A 6,174-nucleotide genomic window follows, 5' to 3' on the forward strand; every position below is an offset into this window, starting at 1 on the left:
GCCATTTGGATATTTCTAACATCATTCACAAGCCATACAAAATTATCAGCCTAACATTAGCCATTAATGTTGCTGTGAACCAAAGTCCTTAGATATATTAAATTTGAGTCCTGCCTGTGATTGACTTGGCAGAATCAGACCAAATAATTTTGCAGGTAACAAAACTGCCCTCTGGCTAGACATTCCCCACCACTAACTACCGTAGGTGGACACCAGATTCACTGAAGGTTGAATAAACTTTCAAAGTTGAAGTAATGTACAATGTAGTGCATTTCAGTGGTAAATGTGTTCGTTTTTTTTATTAAGAATGTGTGATTGTTATACACAATAATAATAAGTTTATCTCTTGCATCCTTGCTATTCTGAAAATTCTCAGTACATTTGCCTCTCAAATTGTTGCTTTACAAATGACTGAAAATCTGATTACTAGGGCCACTGATGATGTATAAGATGAGAGTTCCTCATGGTAACCAACTCAGAGATCAAACATTTATTTTTAAATCAATTGTTTTTCTGTATTCTCTTACTTCTTGGCAGTTGTCTCCATAGCAGAGTGAGGTGTTAATGTGTATAATATCAGTGCTATTGATTTTATTGCCTGTAGTTCAAATAGTTGTCATTTTGGCTCAAATTCATGTTCCACTAGCTCACCACTCTGGCTCTAAGAAGTTTCCAATGATATCATTATGGGAGAATGTGATTAGACTTTCTTATATTTTATCCAAAGGAATTATGGATAGTACATATGTATAAGCAAGGGAGTGGGAAAGCTTTTCCATTCTGGTGTATATATATATATATATATGTCCTCTTTGGTTGAATTTGAGAATAATGTAATGGAGTACAGTCATAGTACAAGAAAGGCAATCCATAATACATTTCTTCTAGATAAAACTCTCACTATCGAAGCATGAAGGAATGTACCCTGTAAAAAAATTTTTAAAAGGTGTGTGTGTGGGAGGGAGTCAGGCGGTAGCGCAGCGGGTTAAGCACAAGTGGCACAAAGTGCAAGGACCAGAGTAAGGATCCCAATTCGAGCTGCCGGGTCCCCACCTGCAGGAGAGTTGATTCACAAGCGGTGAAGCAGGTCTGCAGGTGTCTATCTTTCTCTCCCCCTCTCTGCCTTTCCTCCTCTCTCCATTTCTCTCTGTCCTATTCAACAAGGACAATAATAATAACTAAAATAAAAAAAACAAGGGCAACAAATGGGAATAAATAAATAAATATTTAAAAAAAGACCAACCCTTCCATTCTAGATGTCCCTAGCAACTTGAGGTGCATTAATAATAAATGCTTATCTCCTTTTTTCCTGTCACTTGTTAGATCAAATTTGTGGTTTTCTTGTTGGCTGAACATAAGTACTAGGTACTCAGGATTTAGAGTGGCTCATTCTCCTCTTCACCACTTTTTTTTTCTTATCCAAAGCATGCTGCTATTTAAAGAAATGGTTACTTGATACACAGCACAAATCAGAGAATTACCTTTTTTAAAAAAAAAATCAAATTGCTAGCCACTTTTCTCAGAGCCCATTCCAATAATTATTTTTCTGCTGATTCAAAATGTGACCTTTATCATAACTGCATTGCTTATCTGATTTGTGTGTTTATAGCTTCCTGTTTTATAATGTTTTCTTGTATTTGGTCTTTTTTTTTTTTGCCTCCAGAGTTATTGCTGGGGTTTGGTGTTGTTTATCATTGTTAATATTATTGTTGTCACTGCTTTCGTTGTTCGATAGGACAGAGAGAAACCGAGAGAGGAGAGGAAGACAGAGAGGAGAGAAAGAAAGTCACCTGCAAACCTGCTTCAATACTTGTGAAGTGACCCACTTGCAGGTGGGGAGCCAGGGGCTAGAACAAGTATCCTTATGCTGGTACTTGCGCTTTGCGCCACGTGAGCTTAACCCGCTGCACTACTGCCTGACTGTCCTGTATTTTTTCTTTAATGCATTTCTCTGTACAAAAATAAATGTGTGTACCACTTGATAAACAAAACAAAAACATGTAAAAGATGAGCAAAGTATGTGGGTAATATTTAGTTTTAGAGACAATTTTTTAGAAATAATTGACTTTACTTTTGGTTCTCTCTCTCTCTCTCAACTTTTTATTGTCACCAAGGATGAGTGGCTATATGATAAATACATCACTCTGTGTCCATTTATTTCATTTTATTTTACCTTATTTTTAATAGAGACAAAAATTGAGAGAGAAGGTGAGAAGAAAGACAGAGAGAGAGACCTGCAACACTGTTTCACAACATGTGAGGATTCTTCCATGCAGGGGCCCAGGGACTTGAACTTTGGTCCTTATGCATGGTTCTGTGTACAGTTTACAAGGTGTGCTACTGCTTTGTCCATATATATATTCTTAAACATTATTGGCCTTAGGGCAGAGGAGGTGTCAAAGATCAAACCATGCCCTGTACTTCAGCTGCTGAGTCAAATCCGTAGCTCATTAAATCTATATCCTCTGCCTTCATCTTTTTCTGCTTAATTTATGACAAGTAATAAACCTATCTCTTACCTCATAGTTTTCTTTGGGTGTAGAGAATTTAATTGTGATGGAAACTCATCACATGTTATTTCAAAGCTCCTCATGAGTATTTAATAAAGTGAAATTTCCACTTGGAGGTTTGCAACAACCATTTACTTTGTTGATGCTGTCAAGCTATAAAAGAGTAAAAGTCCTTGATGCACCTGATGTTTCCCCCAGTTACTCAACATTTTGGAAACTATTCATCTTTCTTCATGAATGATGAGCCTCCTTCTGGGTGAACTTGAACTTAGTCCTAATCCACTTGTGTATTGGAAAATATGTTTTATTTACTGATGTTTTCTGTTGAGATGTTGAGTGAAATAAGAGTACAGACCCTGCTTTTAATAAGTGTCTGCTATTTTCAGACTTATTGCAGAAATTTGAAGAAAATTAACCATTGCTTGCTTTGCAATTTCCTTCTTTAGATAAAGTGCTTCTCACTTGGGCACCCCTAAGTGAGAAAAACCAAAATCTATAACCTATTTATCTTTTCTCACAAACTCTAATAGTCCAGTTTATAATAAGTACTGATGGAATTGTATATTCTGTTTATCATATATGAATATCTGAGACATATGCATATATTATAAAAACATGATCATAATTTATATATGACCATATATACATATATTATTTATTTAATGTAAAACTCCAGAAGAAATGTATATTGTAGGGGAAATTATACATAATTTTTTAAAACTAGTTTAGAATATGGTTCTGTGGAGTCAGGAACCAGTGGATCTAGTTAAGTGCACACATTACAGTGCACAAGGACCTGGGTTCAAACCCCTGATCCTCACCTGCAGGGGGAAAAGCATCATGAGTGGTAAAGCAAAGCTGCTGATGTCTCTCTATTTTCTTATCTCTACCTACTCCCCTCTTAATTTCTCTCTGTCTCTATCCAATAATAAATAAATAAATATATTTTAAAAGAGTATAATTCTGCCATGTACTTGGGAGACTTAATTCTGAGATTCAGTTTTTCTATGTGTAAAGTGGAACTAGTGATACTTTTTCTCATGCAGCTGCAAAGATGTAATAAACTATTTTTCCATTTATTTCTCTCCCCTTTTCTCAGCCATTCAACTAGTTGTGTGTTCAGTGTAAATTAGAACCCTTCAATGTATCAAAAGGCTTTTCTTGGGAGTTGGGCGGTAGCATAGCAGGTTAAGCTCACCTGGCCCAAAGTGCAAGGATCCTGGTTTGAGCCCCCGGTAAAGCAGGTCTGCAGGTGTCTATCTCTCGCCCTCTCTGTCTTCCCTTCCTCTGTCCATTTCTCTCTGTCCTAATAATGGTGACATCAGTAACAACAACAATAATAACTACAACAATGAAAAACAACAATGGCAACAAAAGGGAAAATAAGTAAATATTAAAAAAAAAAAACTTTTCTTGTCCAGCGCTCCCCTTTTGATTGACTTTTATTTTAGAGCTACATGGGGCACTAGAATTGTATGTGAGAGTCACTGCTACTATACTTCTAAGAGGGAATAGCTTCCTAGAAGAAAAGATTCCAAAAATGTTTCACATTCTACCAATGTAAATTCCCAAGAGGTAGCTTTCTGTTTGAATTCTACTGCACTCCCTCATCTCCCCTCTCAAGAATCAGTGCCAGTCCCCCCTTCTTCCAAATCTAAGTGTCAAGAGCTCTGTCTCTCTATTGTGTTGTTGCTCAGCATAGAACTTCAACTTATGAATACCTACAAGTGCTTGTGATCACGTTTGCTCTAGTAAGAAGACGTACAGTTACCTGACATTTATTTGCATAGGCAGAACAGACTTCAGCCTCAATTTATGCACTGAGTACATTCATATGTGTATAAAGATAAATCTATTATAGCATGTCCTATTCATTTCTATGCTTTGTCCTACAATTTTTTGATACGATACAGGATGAATAGCACAGCTGTGGATTATTCCCCTTTGTTCCTTTGTTTCATCATAAGAGCTATTTAACTGTAAAGATGAAGCTGGATTTATGACTGCCAGACTGTTTGAGTGGTAATAAATGTCACACAGACATTCCTGAGTCATAAACTTTATCAATTTGAGCCAAACCGGCTACATAAATCAATTCACTATATATGAGCCCCCACCCCCTTGAAAGTTAGATATTCAGGCAATCTCAGGCTAGAGTTTCCTTATAATCCCTTCAGTGTATGTCCAGTTGCTCTCTGTCCCAGCTTATTGAACCCAGCTTATTGGTCTCCATACCTGGAGTCCATCCATACATAGAAGTCATGTTGGTTTCACTAGATCCTATGATATTTATTTAGACTGATACTCCTGACTCTTCCATTGAAAAGACGGGCCCTGCCTTCCTGATTAACCCTCAGTACTAACCATGCATAGCTTTAAAACCCTCTTCCTCCCAATCTTCTCATGATGGGTAGATGGAATCTTAATAGTTTTATTTAGAGAGGGAAGGAGACAAGCGTTGATACAGCCAGAACACCTTTTAAGTAGTTTTATTGTTAAATAGTTTCAGTGGTTCAATTATCTGACAGAGTTTAATCATTTCCAGAAATAATTATGATCATCATTTTAAACCATGTATTAGGAGTCATCAAGGTATAGGAGAAAGAATGGAATTCTAATTTAGATTACTGGTATTTCAGTGATGTTTTTCTCTTCAAGAAGAGAAATGTAGACCTTTATAAATATTACAACAAGCTGTTTTCTTTTTTCTTGGTCCAGATATTTTCTGGAGGAGAATCCACTGAAATGGGATAATTATAGAGTCAGTGATTATACTTGTAGTATAAAATAGGAAGTGGGTCAACTAAAGAGATTATGCATGTTTAACTGTCATGCACTGTAGTGAAGTAATAGGTCTACCTCAACATAATTTCATTATTCTGAAATGGAATTTGAACAACCCAAAATAATGAATACAACCAGATCCCAGATTTTGCTTGCATCATTAAATTAGGTTTACAGTGCCATTGCCCAGAATGTTACACAACCATAAGTTCCCATAAATGTCCAGAGAGTCCCTGTGTGGTAATAAATGATGCAATAATACACTATGATCTCTGCCTCATCCATTCCTCCTTTTGATGAGTAGGCAATTGTCCAAGATGTCCTTGGTTTTACTTTACAATCAGAAAGTTACACCTTAATTTTATAAATATTTCAAACCATTTTGACAATTAAAACAAAGCACAATTGATCCCAAATCAAATCAACATATCATCAAAAATGTAAATGTGGGAGTCAGGATTTAGCTCACCAGGTAGAATATAGACTTTACTATGCAAGAGAACCCCAGTTTGAGACCCTAGCCACTGCATGGGGGCACTATGCGAAGGGGAGTTTAGTCATTCCAAATCATTTTCTACCGCAGCCCCAAGAGAATTTTCTGTTACTATTCCCTAAATCAGGAAGAAGAAGCACATACCAGAGTGCCCTTCCAGAAGGAATGAAAGCACGTACTTCAGCCTGCATTCAGTCATGCTATGAAAATGTCTGCATGAGTAACAAAAGAGGGTTGGGTGGGCACAGACCAGGGCAGAGGCTTAGAAATCATTCTCATCCCTGGGAAGAGCCACTTCCAGAACTGCTGCTCCCTGCAATCCATCCCTTGGGAATGCTATAGATTACTGAAGTGCCAGAAAACAGCCTGCAACAGTCTGCTGTTTTG

This window comes from Erinaceus europaeus, chromosome 2 (assembly GCF_950295315.1).
Source record: "Erinaceus europaeus chromosome 2, mEriEur2.1, whole genome shotgun sequence".
NCBI lineage: Eukaryota > Metazoa > Chordata > Mammalia > Eulipotyphla > Erinaceidae > Erinaceus > Erinaceus europaeus.